This window comes from Aphelocoma coerulescens, chromosome 5 (genome assembly GCF_041296385.1).
Source record: "Aphelocoma coerulescens isolate FSJ_1873_10779 chromosome 5, UR_Acoe_1.0, whole genome shotgun sequence".
In the NCBI taxonomy this organism is placed as follows: Eukaryota; Metazoa; Chordata; class Aves; order Passeriformes; family Corvidae; genus Aphelocoma; species Aphelocoma coerulescens.
The window spans coordinates 63,012,571-63,036,845 of record NC_091019.1 but is presented as its reverse complement, the minus strand read 5'-3'; the positions used below and the strand labels follow the sequence as shown (position 1 = coordinate 63,036,845).

General features: G+C 51.5%; 1 protein-coding gene across 3 annotated transcripts in view; it reads left to right on the top strand.

Annotated features, from left to right (window-relative positions):
• The first annotated feature begins 4,366 nt into the window (after positions 1–4,366).
• DAAM1 (dishevelled associated activator of morphogenesis 1) overlaps positions 4,367–24,275 on the top strand; it is a 90,604-nt gene continuing 70,695 nt past the window's right edge. Inside the window, exons 1-2 of one of the 3 annotated variants that reach the window (XM_069018526.1) lie at positions 4,367–4,643; positions 22,868–22,970. The gene's annotated coding sequence lies outside the window, so the exon portion shown is untranslated. Of the gene's footprint in view, positions 4,644–20,680; positions 20,781–22,867; positions 22,971–24,275 lie in introns of those variants that run through there. The other 2 variants (XM_069018527.1, XM_069018525.1) reach the window with 2 other exon arrangements.

Genomic DNA, 24,275 nt, shown 5'->3' with positions numbered 1-24,275 from the left:
AGCAAGATGATCCAAACCAGGGCATGGCCACATGTGCAGCATCTCACGGGAGACAGCCAGGAGGATGGATGGCGAGGGAAGCACGAGGGGCTTCTGGCAGCTGCAGGGAGCAGCGGAGAGGGGAAGAAGGAAATGACAGGAGCATAGAGAGGGGTGGGGTGGAGGGCCCTGGCCAAGGCACTGAGATGATTTAGGGTTTCCTATACCCCCAGCACACTTGCAAGTGCTTTGTATCTCTCTGCCATTCATCAGAGTCATCTGTCTCCTACAGGGCATGGTGTTCTTTCAGGTGAAACAGCCAGGAGAGGCTGTGCTGTCACAGCATATCCCAGCAGAGTGGGTCTAGACAGGGCAGGGCTGGACCAAGATCTTGCTATAGCTGTTTGCAGTAAATCTCATAATCTGCTCTCCAACTATTTCTTACATTTTTCATTTCTTAGAAAGACAGGCTGGGTGGGGCCCTGAGCAACCTGGTCTAGTGGAAGGTGTCCCTGCTCATGACAGGGGGCTGGAACTAGATTATCTTTAAGATCCCTTCCAACTCAAACCATTCTATGATTCTGTAATATGATTCCATGATTTTACCCTTCTCTGAACACACTGGAAAAGAATTCAGTTGCTTGGGCTCAATATCCCCACCTCCACCAAGGTACAACTCCCTGGTCCGCCATAAAGCACTTATGTGCATGTGATTAAATGCCACTGAAGCGGATGGGAATTTGCTTACAAGCAAATTACAAATTCCTTACAAGCTTAAGGACTTTGCAGAATCAGGGCCTAAATCCACCGAGTCTTTGCTAACGCTCCCAGCCGGCGGAGTGCTGCCTTGGGAATGCGTTTATTTTCCCTTTTGAGGCTATGAAATGTTATGCCGAAGCTTTGCCTCCCCCTGCCAGCTGCAGGGAGCTGATGTGAATCTTGGGGTGAGATTGGGCTCGGTGCTGTTGGAGATAACGCCGGCTTAGGGTGTGGTTTGTTTCCACACAGAACATCCCAGCCCAGATACAGAACTGCTAAAGGTCCTCTACGTACTCTGAAAACCTCATGTCAAAGAGCAAAATGCATAATGCTGTCTCCTAACTTTGAGCCAAAGCCGGCCCTGATTGCTGTGATGGAAATCTTCCCATAAACTCCAATGGATTGGGATGGTGGTAGGGGCTCAGATGGTGGTTTTGTTCTTTTGGTGCAAGTCTTTGGTTTAGACTGAAACAACAATTAAATAAAAGCTGTGGCCTGTTTTTCTGCTGAGCAGATCATCTGTGCATCATGAAAGACTATAACCTCAAGAAGAGAGGGCTTTTTTCCTCCAAAATCAATCTTATTTAATTTTTGTAAGGGGATGGGTTCCATATTCCATTACTGTCAGCTGAATCAAGAGTGTCCTTTTAAGTTTCACTGGAACAGACACATAAAAACTCTCCCCCAGGATAAGACAATATTGATCTGACATGGATTGGTCTCAGAGAACATTTATTAGGGTCTAGTGAGCAGCTAACGATGAACGTTACCAAGTATATTCTTACAGATTTAGAACAAGAAACCCATTTTCTTTCCCTCAGCTCAGGGAAAGTCCTGGTTTAGTTTTTCACCCAATGAGCAAACCCTGCCAACCCCCTCCTGTAACAAAGCATTACAGGGATTATTTTCCAGGCAGGCTTGGTACCCATGCTCTCCCCTTCTCGGAGCCGGATGCTCATCAGTCTTACACGATGACTATTGCATGTGTCCTACTTATCCAGAGAGGCTCTGGGCAGCTGGTTATTGGGTTTTCCTATCTGAATACAGGAGCTTAATTTAATAGGCGGCTGTTGGAAAAACAAGCAGGAAAACAACACAATGGGGCTTGATAAGCAGCGTCCAAACAAGCTCCGAGGAGGCAATTACAAGAAAATGGCTGAGCAGTTTTGATGAGGAAGATGCAATTCCAGATGCCAACCATTATGCAGATACTCACCCAGGATGGGAGCTTCCAGATCATACTATCACTACAGGGTTAACCAAAGTCCTTGAGGAGGGGAGTGGGAAGAGGGGTCCTGGGAAGGCATTTTGTGGAGGAAAAAAGATGAACAGAAGAGTGAAAGAAAAGCTGTGCCAGGTCAGATGTAGGGACCATCCTGCCCGGCATCATCTCATAGCCAATGGTGTATGATAAGCCAAGGGTATGAGAAATGTTCAGGGATACTTTCCCATAAACTCTCCAAGCCTGCAGCAGGCTGCATGCAGCTCCAGGACTTCCTGAGCCTGAGGTTTGTATAGAAATACTGTATTGAATAGTCCTGGCCTAACCAGTTACCTCAGTGAAAAATGCTCCATATCTTTGATCACCAGTTCTTTGGTGAGAACAGAGGCCAGAGCTGCTCACAGCATTCAAGAAAAGAGCAAGCCAGGAATTTGTACAGCAGTTTTTCCTCTTACCTTATTAACTCCTATCTGTGTATTTGCTTTCTTGACTGCTGCTCAGCATTGAGTTGATGCTTTAATCAAATTCCTTGTTATAACCCAGGATCCTTTTCCTGAGGGGTTGCAGTCAGTTCAGAGCCCATTGCCATGTGCATGATGTTAGGAGGGCTCCCTCTGAGGCTCATTGCTTACATTTGTCTCCACTGAATTTCATCTGTCATTTTGTCACTGAGCATCCCGAGGTCCCACTGTGGTTTGGTGCCATTGGCCTTTCCAAGCAGCCAAGTGTCACCAGAAACCCTCACCATGTCCCCACCCAGCCCCACTCCTACATCACTGATGAAGATGCCAAGCACAGACCCCTGCTCAGATCTCCATGAAACTCCCCATCTCATAGCTCCAGTGCAGACTGACCATCCCAGTCTGGCCTTTGTGGTTTCTGTCTATAAACCACTGAGGTATTTTTTTCATGGCTCCTTACTCCCCTCAAAATGTTTTGATGAAGGATTTTGTCAGAGCCTTTAGGAAATCAATATCTCTTATATCCATTAGATCTCCGTTTTCCACCACATATTTGGCTCCATCAAGGACTGTGGTAGATTTTGTGAGTTACAATTTCTCTTGCCAAAACCCGTGCGCTAGTACAGATATGTTTTATCCTCTTGTCCTGCCAGTTTCACAACACCATCATTGGGTTTGCTGCTCCAGATAACCTGCCCTTGACACTTTTATACCAAAACTGCCCCTGTGATTGTAGCCTCCTGTTGCTTCAACACCCGATATGAAAGAAATCAAGCAAGGCAGGCTGGAGACCAGCATGGCTGAGCAAAGACCTGCTCCTCAAACTGAGGAGTGAGAAGAAAATGCACAGCCAGTGGACAGTTGACCTAGGAGGAGTACAGGGATATGATTTGGATGTGTAGGGATGGGGTCAGGAAAGCTAAGGCTGAGATGGGAAAGGCTGACGAGAACATGGTCTAATGGAAGGTGTCCCTGCCCACAACAGGAGGGTTGGAACTAGATGATTTTGAAGGTCCCTGTCAACCCAAGCCCTTCTGTGATTCTGTAATTTTACTCCATGACTTGGTATCAACTCCTCTAAGAATGCTCTTTCTTTACTTTTCCAACACTGGCTTCTCCTTTGTATCAATTTTTGTGCAGACTCCATATGAAACACAATCACAGTAAATCCCTTCCTGCCTTTCAGACCTTCCCATATAGCTGTTGCCAAGAAAGAAAAAAAACAATTATACAAGATGTAAAAAGCTTGACCTCTTATCCAGAAAAAAAGTTTACTTAAGGTAAAATGTTCCACGCTATTAACTTGATGTGAGTTTTGATTTGCACCAAGACCACTAACTGCTCCTTCTGCCATCTCATGCAGCGAGGTTATTCCCATGCATGTGGGAATCCAACCGTGTATCCAATTGCTGCTGTGATTCACATGAAATGGGAACCCCTGGAAAATTGATTTCTTAAATCCAAGAGGAGAATGCCGCAGCTTGGGAGGCCTCTGCCAGGCAGCTGCGACGCAGCTCCCGCGTGTCCGTGTCACCCATGTCGCCAGCCGGGTGAAACTTTATCTTCGCCGCTCGGCGGCAGCGGGACCCTCCCGCTCGCCCTCCGCCTTCTCTGCAGCACGGGCAGTGCCGGTGCGGTGTCCCCGGTGCAGAAACCCCGGTGCGGCACCCCGGGTGCGGTACCCCTGATGCGTTGTCCCGACTGCTGTACCCCCGGTGCCGTACACGCTTTGCAGCATCCCTAGTGCGGTACTCCTAGTGCGGTACCTTTGGTGCGGCACCCCCGGTAGTACCCCCGGCAGTGCCCCTGGTGCGGTACCCCCAGCACGGCACCCCCGGTTGCGGAGCCCCCGCCCCGCGCGTCACTACAACTCCCGGCGGCGGGCGGGCGCTGACGCCAGCGCGCCGGGCGGGGCGGGCGCGGCCCATTGTGGGCAGGGGCCGGGCGGGCTCCGCGCCGCGCAGCGCAGCGCCGCGCCGGCAGGTACGGCGGGCGGACCGCGGGCAGCGAGCCCTCCGCCCCGGCAGGAACGGCGGGCGGACCGCGGGCAGCGAGCCCTCCGCCCCGGCAGGAACGGCGGCCGGACCGCGGGGAGCGAGCCCTCCGCCCCGGCAGGAACGGCGGCCGGACCGCGGGGAGCGAGCCCTCCGCCCCGGCAGGAACGGCGGGCGGACCGCGGGGAGCGAGCCCTCCGCCCCGGCAGGAACGGCGGCCGCGCTGCGGTGAGTCCTCCGAGCCCCTCGGCGCTCCTCCCCTTTCGGCTTCTGGGGGCTTTTGGCGGAGCGTGTTGCCCTTCTCCCGTACCCCGCGGCCGTGCTGGGGAGGGGTTCCGGAGCGCCGGCAGCGGGGCGGGGGCCGGGGTTTTTCTGCCTTTTCCCCGCCGTGGGGAGAGAGGCGAGCCCGCGTCCCACCCCGCCCCGGGCGCTGCGTGGAGCTGTCGCCCCGGGGGGATCGCCCGGGCCCCGCGGCGTCCGCCTGGCTGCCGGCGCCCCGAAGCATGGCGTGTCCCCGGCCCCGGCGTGTCCCCGGCCCCGGCGTGTCCCAGGCGGTGCCCGGCCCGGTGGTCGCCGAGCAGGGGGTGCCCACGCGGGGGCGTGGGATGCGGGATGCTGCTGCTGCGCTGCCTTCTCCATGGCAACGCCTCCGGAGGCTGCTGCAGCCCCGGCGCCGGCTGGCACGGCGGCTCCCACCCCTGCGGCGACTCCCACACCACCAGTGTGACCCCCCTGATGGGGCTCCCGCGGGGTCTCAGCCTCCTGAGTGCCTCCCCATAGGCACAGCAGTTGGGGCTGCCCCGTCGTCTGTATGTGCCAAGCCTCTGGTGCTGGTGTCACACATTTTGCTGCAGGCGTGCTCTCGTCCAGCCGATGCTTTGATGTGGGAGCTGGGGTGGGAGTAGGATTTTGGCATGTGCCGGTGTTGGGCTATGGCTTGGCTACAAGCAGGTGTGTGGCTCAGGCACCAGGTGGGGAGGTGCGGTCTGTCATTGGCTGCAGCCGCCCAAAAATTCTGGGATATTCCGGTCAGGGGTCTGCAAGGAGGAGGGACAATGCCCTTGCTGCATGGAGCCTTGGGGGTTGGCACCTACTGCCATTGGTGTTCGATGGCTGTGGTTGGATCCTGATCTTTTGCTTGGCACAAAGTCTTCAGTGTGATCAGGGAGGTTTTGTCCCTAGGGTCTGCAATGCTCGTGTGTCTTTCACATCATGCTGCCTCTTGCATTGGTGCTGGTGTGAAACAGTCTTTCTGCATCCTTAAGTGATCAAGGTTAATTTAAGGCAAAGATGGATGATAATGTGCCTCCTGACAAAAGCCATGTGAACCGACAGGGCTGTGCTGCCAAACTGGGGGCGAGGGGCTCCCCGTGGAAACCGGAGGCAGGTGGAAGATCATGGGGTGCAGCCAAGTCCCCTTTCCTGGGTGCTGGGGAGAGGGGAGCCCATGGCACAGGCTGCCTCAGTGGTTTTGACCAGGCCTGAGCACTGCAGATCCCTGGCATTGTACAGCCAGCCAGCTTCTCCTGGCAGTATGGAGAGGGAGAAACCGGTGTTTTCCTTTATTTCCCCTCTCTGGAGGTTGATTCTGAGACTGCATACAAAATCAGGTGCTGGTGTGTAATAATGCCTCAGTGGTGAACCGTGGTGCAACCTCGCCATCCTCCCTTGCCAAAAACAAAGCTATTCCAAAGCTATTGGCATTCCCTGCCTGCCCCTCTTTGAGTCCCATTAGAAGTAAATGGGTCCTGCAGCATCTGGACCTTTTTCCATGAGCACTGGAGTTTGTTTTGGCGTGCATTTTCCCCCAAGCCCCGAGGGTCAGACATCCACCTTGCTGTTCCTCGATTAATGAGTGACTCGCCCTGCTCTCCCCATGGGCATATGCCGGGACCTGCCCCTGCTCTGTCAGGAGCAGGAAGCAAAAGCCAAAGTCCACGATCTCCGACCGCCCAACGTTGTGTGACACCGGAACAGGAGGAAGCAGTGACGCTTCCTGGCTCTGGCCAGCGCTCAGCTGGTGTGTGGCTCTGCCGGTGGTGCCCTGACACGGCCTCAGGATTTTTGGGTCCAGCCACCCAGGCGTGCGCCCTGCTCCATGTCCTGGCCTCTGCCCCGGGGAGGCAAACAGGATGGGTGAGGTGTAAAATCAGCACTGAATCCGCTCCCTTGGGCTTGAAACAGAGTCAAACCGGTCTTGACCTGAGCTGGCTCCTTATCTGACCCTTTGTTTGTGGCAGGGGTGCAGGAGGGAGCAGGAAAGGGACAGCCATGGCAGGCTGGCTCGTCCAGTGAGGACAGGCAAGACCTGGGGACAGCCGGTCTAACTGGATCATGTTTATCTCCCTTTGCTTCTGTGCTTTGTTTTGGTTTTTTCCTCCTCTTTTTCCCGCACTGTCATGTCACAGCTGAGGAACCTGAGGCAGGGGTGACATGGAGCTGTTGGGCAGCTGGGCTTCCCACAAGTTCTGTTTGTCAGCCAGCCAGGAGCGTGGCTCCTCTCGCTCCATCTTCCTGCTTTGAAGTTTCCATGCACTGACTGTCCCTGCTGGGTTCATCCTTAAAGGTCTTTGGCCGATGCACTTGGAGCAGCCCACCACGTGCCCAGGTTGAAAACATACCTGGTGCATTTATAACCTGAACTGTTTGCATGGGGATCCTGACAGATGCACCACCCAGAGCGGGTGGTCTTCTGCCCATCCTCCTCCTCCACAGACACCCACTGAGCTGCTCCTACATGGCCACTTTTATCTCTGAAGTATTAATAAATCAAGCTTGCCTATTTCTGTGAGTCTTTCTAAGAGGCTGGTGGGGCTGCCTTGAAGGCTTGCTCGGCACTGCAACTATTCAGAGCTTTTTTCCGCCTGTGCTCTAGCAGTCGATAAGCCAGGGCATCCAGCTGTCAGCTCTGGAGATTGCCAAAGCCTGCTCAACGACATTTCTGCAGGCTTCGCTCACAAATGAGGATTTTGTTGGACGCTTTGGTTTCTGACTTGATGCTGGTAATTAAATATCTTAACTTGGCTTCAGAAAGCTGCCACTGCCGTGGAGTGACTGGTGAGGCCATGTGAAGCAGGATGTGCTTGTTCTGCTGGAATTGAGTGTGACCTAACTACGATTCTTCAACCTGCAATTTATTTTCTTATAAAAATATACTTTTTTTATATAAGTAAAACCCTTTTAAAAGGGGAAGAAAAGCCGTGTGTTTTACTGCTGTGCTGTTAAGCTTGCATGGACCTGCTGGGACAGCTGTTTAGTTGCAAGTTGTGGCAGCTGAATGCCATAAAATTCAAATCATGTCCATATTGATTTTTTTCCCCCTCTTTCTTTTAAGATAATCATATATGTACTTTTCACTCATGCAACACAACAGATGTCAAGTACCATCCTGGAAAAAAAAGGAGCTGATCTGAGCAAAGGGCTGTAAATTGGGGCAGAAATACTGAATGCCTGATCCTGACTTGTGTGTTGGTTAATTTAGATGCTAAGTCACATAGATTTACTCGCTCTATGTGTTTACCATGCTAGGGGATGAGAAAAACAACTAGTTAAGGGTTGGAAAGTTGTTAAATATTCCAGCAGAAGCTCTTCTGAGTATTGCATTAGTTCCCTCACCTTTCATGACATATTCTTTATGCAGCCTAAACTAGAGGAAGGGGTTGGAACTAGATGGGCTTTAAAGTCCGTTCCAACCCAAACCATTCTGTGATTCTATGATTTCCAACTTTCTATTTAATGCAAAAATTAGAGGCTCCACAGCTCCTTGCCAGATACATGTTGTGATTTGCTCTTTGCCTTTGATTCTTCTTTCCTTTCTTCCTCAACTGGGAGAAAAGCTGTGCTGGTGCCAACTTACCCTCCTGCCCTCTCAGGAGACCACTTGCACTCTGTATCTTCTGTCCTTGTGGCATGCCATAGCATTCTGGAATACACTGAGGAACCAGAAGTTCTGGGGTAGCACAGAAAATCTCGGCTCAGTGAGTCATAAAGCTTTCAGATCTTTGTGGCCACTGAGAAGAAAACCAAAGGAGATGGAAATGAGAGAAGCGGCCTGGCAGACCATGAGGACGTGGTTAGTTGAGTGAAGAGTTTCAGGATCTGAGCTGACAGCGCTTTGTTTCATGATTGGTGTGGCCTGAACACCAGCCACCTGAATTATAGCAAATTAACCAAATTAATGCCTGAAGTTGTCTGAACATCTGGCCTGTGTTTTCCTCATGGTGGGGTCAGGTGGGGTCATTCCCAAGGGCATCTGTCCTATGCTGTGCCCAGGTCTGGAGCAACCTCTGTGCCCTCACGTGAGTCTCTGATTACCCCGTCCTGTTCGTGCTCCCTCCTGCGTTCACCCCCAGCTTTTTGGGGGGAGTTTGTTGTACATGTGTTAAATGAAGGAGGTTTGTGCTGCCTGGAGCACCTGGGCGAGGAGGTTGCTCATGGTGCCTTCCTGAGTCAGCCAAACTGGATGGGGTGGCCCAGCCTAGAGACACTCACTGGTGAGTCGGTGTGACCGTGACTCAGTAGGTTTCTCGATGTTCTACTCCTCATGACTGAGTTGCCTTGAGAGACTTTGTTCAAAACATTGCCTTGACCCACTGGCAGGGCGGTGTGTGGAGAGGCGTGTTCTTACCCACCAGCTGCTCATCGTGCCAGTGCTGGTTGGTGCTAATGCTTGTTGCTCTTCAAACCTCACCTCTTCCTGGAGTACCTGCCACTTCCTTCGCTGCTGCTTGGATTTTTATTTTTTGTATTTGGAGCTCACTTACGGACACGGAGGAAGCGTTGTCGTGCGGTTGGTACGAGCTGATGTGTTGCTAGCTGGAGACATCCTCGTCTTTCCCAACGCAGAGTGCCGAGAGCTCCCCGGCAGGGCCTGGCGGATGATTGAAGGGTTATTTGCCGTGCCAGACAAGTGGCTTCATGTTTCCCTTCTGCATTCCTGGGGCTGAGCACTGCATAGCAATGTGCTTTCAGCTATGTGCTGCTTACCTGAATCATGTCTCCCCCGTGCACGCAGCTTGCGTGGAAGCCAGGGCTCTCCCTGTCCAGGCTGCTCTGTCCCTGTGCCACCGAGTGCTTTTATGAGAGGGTGATGAAATAAGGTGTGGAGGGTGTGGTGGAGGAGCCGCAGGAGTGTCCGGCTCTGTCTGCGGTGGTGAAGGCGACTGTGCCTGCTTTTACCACACCTCCTGAAGGGACGGTTTTCAGAAGCTGAACCCAGTGACCCAATTACCGACCTCTGGGTTTGGACTGTTGCCAGGAATTCTGCACTGAGGCTCCTCATCCCCTTTCTTGCGCAGGCCCTGGGTGGAAAGCAGCCATGCCAAAGCTCAAAACAACTTGGCAACAGCCAGAGATCAGTGAGATAAAGAGAGGGGAAGGACCCAATTAATCCACCTGACCTGTGCCCAGCCCTAGGAGAGCAGAGGAAAGCGCAGTGGGATCTCCTGGTGTTCCTTGCTCCCTGCTGCTTGCCTTTCACATGGGGCATTCATCCTGTTTCCCGTGCAGTGGGCTGGGCTGCTGGCAGATCCTGCCTTGGGGCAGTATGGCAGGAGGAAGCAATTCAAAATCGTGCCATTCAGAGGCAGACTCTGGGGGGTGGTGTGTGAAACACCAGCAGCTGGGCTCTGTACCAATATGCAAAACTGAGCTACGGAGCTTGGCAGCTTTTGGGGAAGGCTCTGCAGGGTGTTGGTTCCTTCGATGCTTTGCAAGAGCGAGGATCAGCTTGCCTCCCCTTCTAGCGAGCAGGGCATTCTCAGAGGTTGTAGGGTTGAGCATTTGAGGGTAGCCTGTCACTGATCAGGAAAGTCCTCACATTGTTTTTGGACAGGAACACAACTGCCCGGACGTTGAGGCTGCAGGGGAGGGGAGCTGTGACTGTGTCCTGCACCTGGGAGCCAGCTTTGCACCACTTGGGCTGGGAGGAGAGGACAGTACTTGTCATTAAAATCAAAGAAAAGTGGAGTGTGGAAGTGGGGGATTCAGAGGGGCATCGCTCAGGGCTGGGATCTGCAGCCACTCGGGTCTGAGGTGCGAGAAGGAGGGTGCAGTGCGTTACAGGGGGGTGTGGAAAGATGTTTTATGTTGCTCAGGTGATTTTCTAGCAGCTTGCTGCCTGTTACAGGCAAACTCTGTTGGCAGGCTTTCCTCTCAGCTCCAGCAGGGAGGAGGAGGAGGACTGAGAAACAGTCCAGAGACCATTTTCCCCACCCCAGACAAGCAAGATGAATTGTTTGCTGTGGCATGGCCACAGAGGCAGTGCAGGGGGACGTTTTCTTGCTCAGATGGTTGTGTGACATAGAGTTCAGTCCATGGTAGGTCTGCCCTGCTGCTGCTCCTGAGTGTTTCTTTTGTCCAGACCTTTCTGGGGCGGCTCTCTGGAGCTGCACATCCATCTGACTTTTACCTAGCCATGAGCTGTGGTGTTCTGTTTTTTTTTTTTTTTTCTGAGTGCTTGTTCTTCGCTTGGCCTCAGCATCAACTTAATGAATGGTGCTTAGAGGAGCTGTGAACTCATGTCCCATCCTGGGGAGTCTGCGTCCGCCACGGTCTGGTGCAGCTGTTTCCTTCAAGGATGCTTGTGTGGATGGAAGTGACTGTAAATCTGTTTGTGTAAAGCTTTCCCTCCCGTGACTCCAGTCATCCTTCATGTTCCTGTTGTTTCATGCTGCTGTTCCTGGAAACCACAGCAGCATCTTGCCAGAGTTGAGGATGGGGGAGATGTGTCAGGGAAGGTGGATACCCTTGCCGTGCCTCGCTTCCACAGGAATCTCATGCAAAGGACGCTTCATTGACTGAGGTTTCCTTCCCTCTGCCCCCGAGGCATGAGGAGTGTCTTGGCTTGTGTGCCCAGTGCTGGGAAGAGAGGCTGCTCTGTGCCTTGATATCAGGGTAAGCCTTTTGGGTGCCTGGTGTTTCTCAGCTGCCCTGTATGGCCTGGCACCTTTCTCCTTGCATATCCCATGCATCACTTTCAGCTGCTGTGCCTCTGCAGAGGGACACTCACCCAGCTTGCTCATGGACACCCTGGTGCTGGGTCCCATCCAGCAGCACAGGAAAAAAGCAGCCCCACAGTGATGCCTCCTTGGGTTTTCTTTTTCCATCAAGTCCTACAGTCGAGCGCAGGGCTCCTGCCATGCCCATCCCTGTGTCTCAGCCTCCGTGTAGGAGACAGCAGGGTTAAGGCTGTTGGAGCTCGGGTGTTGTTCCGTGGTGCCGGGCAAGCATCAGGCAGGAGAAAAGCTGAACTTGCAAATCTGTTCCTGGGCGCTCCTGTAAGTCATGCCAAGGACTGTTTGAACAGTGCTAATCCCAGGTGCCTCTGGAGCAACCTTGTTTACAATGCCAGCACTTCAAATGGGTGTTCTGACAGAAACTTTTTGCAAACCATTTGCTTACCAAACCTCTCTGGGTCTGGGAGATTGCTTTTCAGACCTCAGTGTGCCATCTTGTCCCAGCGTTTTGGAGACACCTGCAAAGACACTGGAAGCTTTCTGGGGACCACTCAGATCCATTTATGAGCTCCATGTGTTTTTCCATGGAGAGTGTTGCTGGAAAATTGCATGTGAAATAGCTGGTGGCTCCGGAGCCGTGAGAAATCCCTGCCCATCACAGGGAGCAAAAAGATGTTGAGGAAAATTTTTGGAGCATGCTAAATATTGTAATCCCTATAGTGGGTCTGCTTTTGGGGCTGGGGCTGGAATTGAGCTCATCGTTTTTTCCCCATTTACTTCTGTGTTACGTGCTGCTCTTCCACTTACCGGGTTCAGAGAAATTTGTCAGTTCTTAATTGATGCAGTGGTGGTCATAGTTGTGTTCAAAGTGCAGTGATGTGTGACAGGCTGTGATTTGGGTTACCTAGTCACGAAATTGTGCCGTTTCCTTAGCTGGCACACCAGGACTTACCTTTACATCCAGGCTTTTCAAGCCATTCTATAGCGTGACAGCTTTCATCCTGAGAACAAGAGAGTATAGAGGGACTTTAGCCTCAAAATTCTCTGAATTGATTTCCAAAGGATTGCTTTTAGTTGCATCACAGGAAGCTTTGTTGGTTTGCTCTGGGGATGAGACTGAACTAGATGAGAGATGTGAGACAGTGGTGATGATGTGTCTCACAGCTGTAAGCTCCGTTGCCTCATGTTCGTGTTTTTCTTTTACCTTTGCCTTGTGGTTTGGAGTATGTTTTTTGTTTTGGTGAAAGTCAGGGCGAGACTGTGTCTTTGGGGTCTGGCATCCCCAGTAATGCCATGGGGTGTTGGACAATTAAGGAGGGATCCATCCCTGGGGATGGCAAGACCCAAGCTCCAGCTGTGGTAATGGGCTGTTACAGTGTGTTCTGAATTGTATGCCCTTACTCTGGGAAACTGACTCCAGGCAACATGGAGTTGGGAGCAAAAAGACCTGTGAAAAATGGGTGCTCATTTTTCGGGGAGGGAAAAAAGCCAAAGAAAACACATCCAACAGTCACCTTGTCAGATATGTCACGGGAATGTCCTTATCCAGCCCCTGGGATGGACTCAGTGCTGTTAATTACAGCTTGTCTCGCTGCTGAAAGGAAAAGTTTGAATCTCTTCACCCTGGGTTTCCCACAGCACCATTTTGGGACGGCACCAGCCCCGTATCTTCATGTTCTTGTCCAAGGCCAGAGACCGGGCTGCTGTTTGCACCAAGCCTTGGATCTGTAAGCACCAGTTGTGCCTGAAGGTCTTGGAAAGACACCTCTCTGTCTCTCTGGGCCATTCCAAACTCACCTGCTGCAAAAGGCCCTGCAAAGGTGCTCTGGAGCTCAGGGGATGTTGCTGTAAAGGTCCCAAGCACAGGACCGCCATCCTTTCTGGCGCTGGCCTTGTTTTTGGCTCTGTCCTGCTGGAGGATCTGCAGCTCAGCTCTCCCTGGGGTGCAGCACTTCCCGCCTAGCAGAACTGGCTGGCTTTCAGGAAAATAAACAGGCCTTCTCCGCGGGAGCTGGGAGTCCCGGGCTGCTGCACAAGGGGAGAAGGTTGTGACCAAAGGACCCTTTCACTGCCTGCCTCTACCTGTGCCGCTGCTGCAGCCGCTGTGCAGCGCTGGAACTGGGCTGGGTCTGATTGATAACAGGCTGCATTCAGGGGACAGCTTTATGCTCTTGTTTCTAAATTCTCATGTAGCTCCAGGAGGGGAAACCATCCCTAACCTTTCCATTTTGCACGTGGCTGTGTTTCTCTTGGGAGTCCTGCGTTACAGAAGCTGCTGTTGGGGCTGTGGTGCTGTGAGCCCATGGCACACACCTGGGCAGAGCAGCAGGGCAGAGCAGTCACTTAGCTGAGAGCTTATGGGATGCTTGGTGCTGTCCCAGCACCAGTTCCATGTCCTGCAGTGCCCAGCACAGATACATGTTCACAGCTTGCCAGTGCGGGTCTAACCCCAAGCTTATTGAAAGCTCACAAGACCGTGTCTTCCCCTTCCTCCTCCTGCTTCCTTCCCCCTCCCTTGGCTTTTCAACACCAGGTTTTGAATAAATCATCTAGGATGTGATCACACAGGAAATTCGGAATTTAATTTTTTTTTTTTTTTTTTTTTTACAGCCAAGTTCGGAAGTGAATTCAGCTCTCCAGGGTTTCAGTCCTGTGCTTTTTAATCACGAGGTTCCCCATCCTTTCTACTCTGTCACTTGTGACATGACATCTCCTTGGCCTTGTAAGCTTTTCCCCTGCTTCTGCCTGCCCACAGAAACAATAGCTGCTGGAAATGCTCTTCAGCCCAAAATGGCTGGGGATTGCCTGTGGAAAATGCAGATTTAATCTATGTTAGGTCTTTTTGTTATTTTGTTTACTGCTTGGTTATCCTTTTCCTTCAAAGAAAAGCCAAGCCCTTGTTCTTGCAGAATTCACCACTCGAGATGTGTTCCTCGCTGGAAGTAACACGCTCAAAATCCTGCATTCCTTTGTGCATCTTTGCTTTATTTTCCTTTTCTTTGTGGGTGGGAGCTTAGGGAGTATAATGGGCAGATTAGCAACTGTATTTGTGGAGTAACCCATCTTTGTGCAGGTCTGGCTAGAAACCAATTAAGCTTGTCTTGATCTCTAAATGAGATTTTTGTCGAACGCCTCACCCAACTGCCTCCTGCATCCATTAATAGCAGGGTGGGATGAAAATAGCTGAACGAGTGAAGATCGCGTGTTGGATAAACAGAGAGGCGTTGGCTGCGGGGAGGTTCCCGGGATGCGTGTGAGCTGCTGCCTCTTTGTGTGGTTGTTTTGTAGCTCCGGTTCTTGAAACCTGGGATTAGGAGTTTTTGACTGCAAGTGTGCAGTCCCCTGCGGTAGCAGGCGTGGCGTCGCAGGGAAAGCTGCTGGATAAAGAGGGGACATCCCGTGGACTTCATTACTGTGACATCCCTGGGAGCTCCTTGTGACTCTCAGCTGCGGGTCCCCCAAAGTGCCCTTGGCCTGGGTGTATCTGTCTGGTCTTAGGTTGCTTTTTAGCCTGGAAAAGCCCTGTGGCTTTCCAGGGGGACACACGACGTCGCCAGACTGGGGGGTGTTTGCTGCTGCTGTGATGAAAACCAGTCCGGGAACGGCGCTTCAGTGTGGTGTTTGTGAAGAGAACTGACTAAGGAAAGATGCCTTTAATAAGCTGTGCCTCCGGGGAACCCTTCTATCTCTGTCCCAGACTGTTTCTGCATGAAGATAAGGTTGCAGAGCAGCTGGATTTGTGCTCTGCTTTGGGAGGTGTAGGAGGGGGAAGGGCACTAGGATTTCTTTTAGGGTGCGAACATTCATTTTGATCACTTGTATTTGTAAAGTAGTTACAGATAAGCTGTGCACAGGTGATACTTTCTTCCCTGCATGCCTGGCCTTGCTGTTATGGACAAACGAGGGCGAGACTGGTCTCAGGGCAAGGGAGAAAGGAAAACACTGGGTGAACTTGCAGGGTGCTGCAGATGTGCTGTAATATGCAGCAGACCACCCTTGTGCCCCACTTGGTCCTCTCCTAGGGGTGCACAAACCAGCTTTTCCCTGCATTTTGTTCTCCATCTCTCCACTCCTTAAATTCCAAAAGCTTTTGGGTTATTCGTGGAAGTGCTGCTTTTTTTCTTCTCCCTGTGTAAAAGTGCCCAATAAGAGATGTGGGTCTAAGGACATTCCATGTTGTGCTGAAGCCCATGTGCCATATCAAGGAGGTCAAGGTTCTTGTGGACCTCGACATCATGGCATGGTGAAACCCAGTCACTTCCTGTGCTGGGGAAATTTGGGTCAACTTGGGAATCCTGAATCCATGAAGACCTGGATCCAGATGAGGCAAGTGCCTTCCAGGGGTCCATGGTAACTGCAAAAGCCTCAGAAAAATCTAAAGCTGGTTGACTGGAAGATGGTTTTGGTGCTTGGGTGGGAGTAGTGAAGAGAGGGGCTGGAACAAGCTTCAGGGCTGGTGCTGTTTTGTTTTTTTGGGATGCTCTTTACTGAAAAGCTGGGGAGTTTTGATGCCAGTGAGACAGAAAAATACCTGGTGGCAGGGTGTCCCCTGGCCTTCATCCTGCTGTCGTGGGGCTGAGGCGGTTCGGTGCAGTGATCTGATGTGGCATGGCAGCTGTGCCCCGTGCAGATCCCATCTCCTGGGAGGAAAATGTAAAAATAACCACGTCTTTGGCTGCGTCTTTGAGTTGTGTGAGACTGCAGCAAAGGAGGTGGGGGATGAAGTTATACCTGTGGAAATTAGGCAGGAGAAATGAGCCTCTTCCTGGGGGGAAGATCTGAAGGAAAGGTCCTGAAGACCATGAGGGAAATGTCCTCGCTCTCCTCCTGTACTGTGCTGGGGTGCAGGGGACACACTTGGAGCTGGGCTTCAGGGTGATTTCAGAGGGTCCCCCATTGTCCCCTGTCATCCTCTTCCTCACTGTGGGCTGAAGGAGGTGCAGCCCCATATGAGTTCCTGCACCTCATCCTGTACCATGGCTCCAGGGTCTAGACAGGTGACACAGACCCTTGCAAGAGACTGTGTCCTGCCCAAGGCTTTGGGAACCTGTTGGACCCACTCTTCCACCTCTTTGCATTTTGGAGCTTTTATGGAGCATGTCTGTTCCTCTGTGGGGGACCACTAAAGTGTGGAGCTAGGAATAAATCCGTGGGAGCTGCTGTGGATGGCAGACGGGCGCTCCTGGCGTAAGCAAGCCCAGCTAATTTAATCTGCGGTGGACATGATCTCCTTTGTCTTCCAGTTGAGCTAAATATACCCTTTGAGTTGTGGTTATGGAGGCTAACTCCCTTTTTGATTATGGAAAACACACTAATGTGGGATGCAGCTGGCTGTCTCTGCATGGAGCTGGGAGAAGAGCGGGATTGGGACATCCCACGGCTGAGACTTGCGTGGCTCTCTCGTGCATATCTGTATCTGGACCAGGGCCAAGGTGTGGGATGCTCGATGGGCAGCTGTGTGGAGGTCTGCAGCTCTGGATTTTTGTGTGCTGCAGGTTTTGGAAGCATGAGGAATCCCAGCATAGCCATACGCTCTGTCTGGCAGGTTCTCAAATTTAGTGGTTGAACTGCATCTACCTGGGCATGGCTGGTGGCTTCAGGGCAGAGAAAAGGTCCCTCTCCATCTTTGCATAATTCCCAGAAGCAGCAGTTCAGTATTTCTGGATGCAAAGGAAAATAAAAAGCTGTTGGTCGGCTTGAGCAGCAGTTGGAAGAAGTTTTAGTCTTGGAAGGCAAAAGGGAAATTAAATGCCAGTGGTGAAATTTAATGTGTTAGTCCAAAGGTACCATGTGGGAATTATGTGCCTGGGACTAAGATCAGGAAGCTGTGTGTTGGGGGATACCTGTTTGCACCCTGTTCTGTCTGAGTGGGTGCTCTGCCAGAGCTGCTGGGTGGGCCTTTGGTTGCTTTTTCTCCTGAGGTTTGTCTTGTGTGGCAGCATCTCAGACTCTTCTGTGTTTGGCCTCACAAGGGTCCTTGCAAGACCAGAAAAGGTAAAATGTGCTGCTGCATCTTCCCTGCCGTGCTGGCCTCAAAGCCAAGAGCCATTTTATCTTTTCAGCCCTCACTGTTGCAGGCTTCAGAGGAGACAAGAAAGCAGTTCATAAGGAGAGCTTTAGTGAAATGTGGCTTCAGGGTCTCTAATATTAGCAACTTCTGAGTTAAATACCCAGTGTCAGCCATGCAAGTGCCTCGTGCAGGTATTTGCTGGAGGTTGGCAAATCTATATTCCCCCATTTGCTGGCCTTCTGTGTGTAACCAGCTTATCTCTGAGCAGATGGATTTAACCCTCTTATCCACCTCTGTGCTGGTGGTGTGGTGTGCCAGCCCTTCACACTCTCCTGCTCATCTGTCCCAGGATGCCAAGAAAAGCCTGGATGACTTCTGTGAGAAATGGGCGTTTTCCCTCCCCGAGATGATTACTTCTGTTATTTAAAAACAAACAAAGCAAAAAGCACACCAGCAAACTCCTGGATTGGGATAATTAAGCCAATTGAAATGTTCAAGTGAATGAGTTTCCCTTTAATTAAAAAAAAAGTCTCATCATGGTTCCTAAAATAATGAGCCACTGACCTGCTTTATCCCTGATTTGGCTTACAGATGGAGAGGGGAGATAAATTATCATAGAAGCATAAAATGTCTTGAGCTGGAAGAGACCCTCAACGATCATTGAGTCCAACTCCAGCCCTACCCAGGACACCTCAAGAATCACATCCTGTGCCTGAGAGTGTTGTCCAAATATACCTTGAGCTCTCTCAGGCTGCTGCTGTCACCACTGCCCTGGGGAGCCTTTTCCAGTGCCTGACCACCCTCTGGGGGAAGAATGTTTTCCTAATACTCAGCCTAAACCTCCCCTGACACAACTTCATGCTGTTCCCTCAGGTTCTATCACAGGTCACCAGAGAGAAGAAATTGGTGCCTGCCCCAAATTTCAGATAAAATAGGGGAAAAGCATGACACTTGAAAGATCAGCTCCTCATCTTCTGTGGCAGTGCCTGAGTTTGTTAGTTCAGGGAAGCAGAGAATTGCTCTCCAGGGGCAGGGCAGTTTGTCCTTTCCTGGTGTGTCTGGAGCAGAGCAGCACTCCACTGTGGGGTCAGATTCCAGCTCCGAAAGGTGAGATCTCACTTCCCTGCCCTTGCTTGGTCCCTAAGCCAGGAGGATTCTGGAGAGCCAGGAGCTGTGCCCTGGGGCTGGGAGGAGGCAAGGGACCACATCACACCGAAGACTGGGAAAGCCATTAGCATTTTATTCTGCAAAGCCAGTGCACGTGGGAATGGCAGCTCCTCAGTGGTGGGTTCAGTGAATAGATGTGACGAGACACGTTTGTTTATCGAAGTACAGATCAGTGCCGAGGGAAATGGGGTGTGTTTCAGGGAAGGGGTGAGGCTTCGTGGCAGGGCGGAGGTGACCTGATCAGCGGGGACCACAAACACAGCTGTGTGTGCCTGTGTGCCCTGGTAACTTGAACTCGTTGCTGCTGGGAGTCCCTGCCTCAGACTGCTGCCAGAGATGCTGTACTCATTATTAATCTGCTGAGATAATTGTAGTTTTAATGTTTCCAGCGGGGGAGTTCACAGGAGGCGGAGGCATTCCTAGAAGCCCTCGGTGGGTACCATCCCGGAGGCATCCAGCAATGTGACTCAGCGTCTTGGCTGGAGGTGTTCTAAAGTGGGCCTCGGGCTGGTGCTGATTGTCAGAGCTCGGAGGTGATCTGAAGAGGGGGAGCACAGCTAGTGATTTGGAGCTGTGGAATAGCCTTTTCAGCTGTGATTAGGAAATGAGGCAGTTTGGGAGCAGGGCTGCTGCTGAACCCATGGTGGAAGGGCAGTGCCTGACCCTGGTTTGACTGATGAGTGTGCAGGGAAGTGCTGCACGTGCATAAAAGCTGGGGAAATGTTGTGTGCTGGGGAATGGGAATGCTCCTCTTGCCTTTTCATCAAGAAGCTGTAAAATGGCATCCAGCAGCTCTTCCACCCACCAAACAGCCCATGCCTGGAAGCCAAAGCCAGGTGCATGCTATCCTGAACAAGGCACAGGGACATCTGGATATTTATTTATATTTGAGCTGCATTTAGCCACTGGAACAAACACTTGCAGAAAGTGGCCTTAGCCTTGGCTCAGCATCCTCTCTGCAGACCACAGGTAACCCTGAAGGGAGTTTGAGCTTAATGAAAGCACATTAAGCCATCAGTAGCAAGAGAAGCAGATAAGATTAAAAAGCTGTAGTGTTTGGGAGCCCCATACTCCAGGAGAAATCCCTTTCAGAGCAAACACTTCTCATGTAGCTTCACTAGAAGCGGGAGGAGGACAATGCAGAAGAGATCCATGTGGATCTGTGCCACATCTCACGAGAGAGAGTCCCACCTCCCTGTTCCACAGTGAGGACACCCTGGAGAGGTGGCTGGGGCAGGGTTTGGGATGCTGCTGGGGGCAGCAGCCTCTGTCTCCCATCCCACCTGGCGGCTGCAGCCCTATGTAAGCCAGCAAGCAGGTGTGGATGGAGTTTCTGCACATGTGAAACTGGTGTCAAGCAGTGTTTTTTCCTATTTGCTTTTAAAAATCATCTGTTGGCTCTGCCTGCTGTGGGGCAGAGAGGTGGGGACCAGGTGAGATGTGACACAGATCTGCACTGGCCTCTGTGTTGCCCTCTGCCAGCCCCTCAAAGCCCTGTAAGAAATGTCTGCTCTGAAAAAGTGATTTCTTCTGGAAAGTGGGACTGGAACGATAGCAGTGCAACCTCTCACTGCCGAGGAGAGTCCTCGTTTTGTCTTGTCCCGTTGATCTGAATGAAGTAATTTATAAGGACATTTTCCATGAATCAATAAAATCCATGCTTGCTGCTGTGCCTGGGAGGTTTAATTTGCTCTAGATACTGCATGGAGTATCGCTGTCCTGAATTGCACTGTGAAGTTATGCTCTTTGGGAGAGGATGAGGATACAGCTGGATCCTCTGGGAACACCCTGCAAGCATCTGATGGTGCCTGATCCCTGTTAATTGTGTACCTCCTGCTGTGGGCTAAAGAGTTCAAGGGAGGGTGTAAGAGCAATCATTTCCCTCTGTGTGGAGTTTGAGGGCTTAGTCCGTTGTGCCAAGCATTTCCTGATGTTACAGATCTTGGGGAAATAGAAGCCAAAAAAAAAGGGAGGGGTGGGAGCACTGGCCTTTGAAGGAAACCACAGTGTGGAAATCTGGGTTACAGGTAGGTTTTTCTTTCAGGTTTCTGAGTGATGCTTCCTCTCAAGAGGAATTGAAAAACTCCTGTTGCTTTGTGCCACCTCCCCTTCCAAAAGCTGCTTTTATGAGCCCTTTGGAAGCAATGCACGTTTTTACAAAGCCTGCCACTGGATCTGCCTGGAAAAAGAGGGTTCAGAAACACAGCCCTGCTACACATAGAGAAGTCCAAGGTAACCCCAAGCCCCCCAGTCCTGAGCTTGTTTCCCTTGCTTTGTCTGAGCACTGTGGTCTGGTGAGGCTGCAACTGTGGTCATGGATGGATGAGGGGACCTTGCTTTCTGCTGTGCACTGGGGGTTTGGGGTTGTTCCTGGCTTCTTCTTATGCACAACGGGTGCTTTGAAGGCCTCTGAACTGGTGGGGCATGGACTGGGTCAGCCAACCCCACGAGCACCTGGAGCCCACCTCTCCATCCCGTTCCACCTGCCTGGCTGAGCCCCCAGGGACCCCTCCACTTCTCCTGCAGAGAGGCTCTGAAACCATTTTGTATCTCTTGGTGGTCAGAGCTCAAGCTGGAGAATCCAGAAACGTTCCCAGAGCCAGAACACGCCATGGCGAGCGGGTGCGTGCCTGGTCTCTGCTTCTCATTTCCTTCGTTGCTGTGGGAGCAGTGGAGCTGCACATGGGGTTTCAGCAGGGTGTCCCCTCTTTTGTTCCTATATATTAGAAAAGTCTGTGCATGTGTTTATATTTAAAAACAATATGTATATATTTCAACATGGCCGTTTGTGAGCTGTGCCCCTCGGGACGGGTCTGGTTGGGCGAAGGAGGGATGTAGCTCACAGCTGCCTACCTGTTGCACTGGCAGCTGTGTGATGGTCCTGCTGGTCCAGCCATTCTTGCACTTGGAAATAACAGGTGTTGGCAGGGAGTGATCCCAAACCTGCTCAGACCCAGCTAGGAAGGCTCCCTTTGAAGTGAGCAGGCTTTGGAGTAAGTCTGGCAGCCCCAGTGCAGAGGCTCTGTTGCTGTTATTTGTATCACGGCCTTTCCAGGTGTGCCCATCTTGCATTTTCCATGCCCTTTTTTCCACATTTGTTGGTGTGTTGGAATGAAACAGATGCAGCTTCTGGTGACAAGGCTGGATGTTGGGCTTGTTGCCCATCCTCTGGGACAGCAAACACAAGGTCAAAGCATGGCTGTACCAACAACAAAGTGGAGCAGCCATATAAAGTTGTCATTTTAAATAATTGCCATAATGGTTTCTCCTCCCTTTCTTCCACCCCTTCCCCATGTTCTTCCCCATCACTGTGTCCTTCCCCCACCTGGGGGCTGCCTGGATGTCTTCAGGATTTATGTTAAAAGGGAAATGTTATGTACGTAATTAAACCGTCGGCTTGCTGGATGGAAATGGGATTTGGTGCTTACCGCTGTGACTCTTTCTCATGCGTGAGGGTGAACTGATTGATTACTGAGGTTTGAGATTAAATATTCCCCTGAGCTCTGCTGGCATTTACTGTGGCAGGGGGAGGGCAGAGGGAAGGGGCGGAGGGAAATCACGGTTTTCCTCCAAGGCAAGGAGAGTACAGGAATGTCTGCCGAGCACATCCCCTCGTCTTGGTCTGCAGCATGGGCTGTAACAGAGGCTTCTGGCACTGGTGTCTTGGGCCACAATAAAGCAGGTGCCTTACTCTGCATCCACGATGGTGGATGAGCTGCTGGTGGGCTTTGCAAGTCCCTCTCACTGCTACACTGAGCATCCTGGATGTTGCATCCTGCCCAGTCCCCGTGACTCAGCTGCATCCCCACCTGCCCACAGCTCATTCCTGGCTCAGATCCCTCGCAGCCTAGCAGCGGGGTAGACCTGCTGTCCCTGCCTTTCTCCTTAGGAGTACACCTTATTTATTTATTTTCCTTAATTTCTTTTAATCCAAAACCCCTCTGCGTTTGGTTTCGATGGGAAGGGAGGAAAAACCCCCACGCACTGCTCCTTGAGTGTGGTGGGTTGGAGACGCCGCCTTCGCCCGCTTCCCTTGAAGTTTAATTTTAGCTGAAGGCGACGGGATCCCTCCAGGGTATGGCAGAGATTTCCCATCAGCTGCCCAGACCTTAAGAAACACAAACACAAACAAAAACAACACAGAAGCATTTAGGTTTATTTGGGTGAATTCTTTCCAAAAAAGGGTGTGACTTATTTTTTTTACAAGCAGCCCCTGCATACGCTGGCTTTGTTCTGCTGCAGTCGAGTATTTCAGGTCTTCCAGGATTTAATCAGAATAATTAGTTACTGTCTGTTTGTACCTTCTGTTTCTGTTGCAGGGTTACCAAAGGGCTTATTTATCTTCCAGAGGGCTGCCTAAGTGTCGCTTAATCATTAGAGCCTCTGATTTCCTCCAAGTTATCTGTCATGCGGCTTGTGTAAGTAAGTAAATAAATAAATAAATGGAAGCAGGGAGGGTGGGGATGGTGTTGGTGGATTCTGCTTGGGGGAGGGCTGTACGGATTTTTCCTGATTGTCACGGGTTTAATTGTGAGTTGCCTGTGGTTCCCAGCCCATCATGTGGTGATCAGAGGACTGAGTGTTTGGATTGGCGATGAACGACCCAGCCAGTTTAATGAGGCTGCTTGCAGCCAAGCCTTCACCCCGCTAAACTGGCAAGAGCTGTGTTGCTCCCTGTCATTTCAGGAGCAGGGGGAAAAAATGGCCTTACAGGAATGAAAGGCTTTTGCTTTCACTCGTACAGTTATGGCTTTGACTCCTTAACCCAGTGGTATCCCTTATAAAAATCACAGCTCTGTCTGGAAATAAGTTACCACTGTAAGTTTGGCAGGATTGGGAATTAGCTGTTTCTCAGCCTGTATTTGCACGTTTGGTTTGGGAAGGGGGACTGTTAATGCACACATTTCCCATCTCTAACACAGGAGATGAGAAAGACACACAGGAAGCCACTGCAGAGGAGGGTGGGATTGCTGGGAAGCCTTGCAGGGAGAGCAGTGAGGTGCTGAACCCAGCCCTGGTTCGTGCCTGGTGCCTGAGTGAATTGTGTGATGTTTTCCCTTCAGTGTTTGTCACCGAGAGCAGATGAGTGGCCCTGCTCTGATGGCAGTGTGGGGCTGCATTTTGCCCCTTGGCTTCTCTCTCTTCCTGAACTGGGCTGGTAGGGTTCGGTTCTGAGGTGCTGGCTTGTCAGCTGCTTTTGCTGCCTCATTTATCATGTCCAATGTGCAAACCCTTGGAGCGAGGGTTCGGGGTGCACGCTGCTTCCCTGATGGGTTTAGACCCTTTTAAATCCAGAAGCAGCCTTTGCCATCAGTTTCTCTGCTTTCCTGTGTGAGAGGGACCATAAATTTTTGAGGTTGGTAGCTTTGTGTTAGCCCTTCTCAGGGATATGGATGCGCAGCTGGGCTTTGCTCTCCTTCCCTGGAAGAAGCTCATGAGAGGGAAGGGGTGTGGACGAGGACAGGGTGGGACCAAAGGGATCTGCAGGGCTTTGGTGGCTTCAGCAGACCCAGGGAAACCTGCTTGTGTGAAGGCTGAGGTTGGAGTCCATCTTCTGTCTGCGTTTGTTGGGAAGAGCAAAGATGAGCAACAGTGATGGGGCATGTGTTGGACTCTGCTGTGGCAGAGCAGAAGCTGGGCATGATCCCCACATCCTGTCCCAGCTCCAGAGTAACCATTTGGAGAGATGCTGGCAAATCCTCTGTCCCCTCTGAGACTGATGTGGTG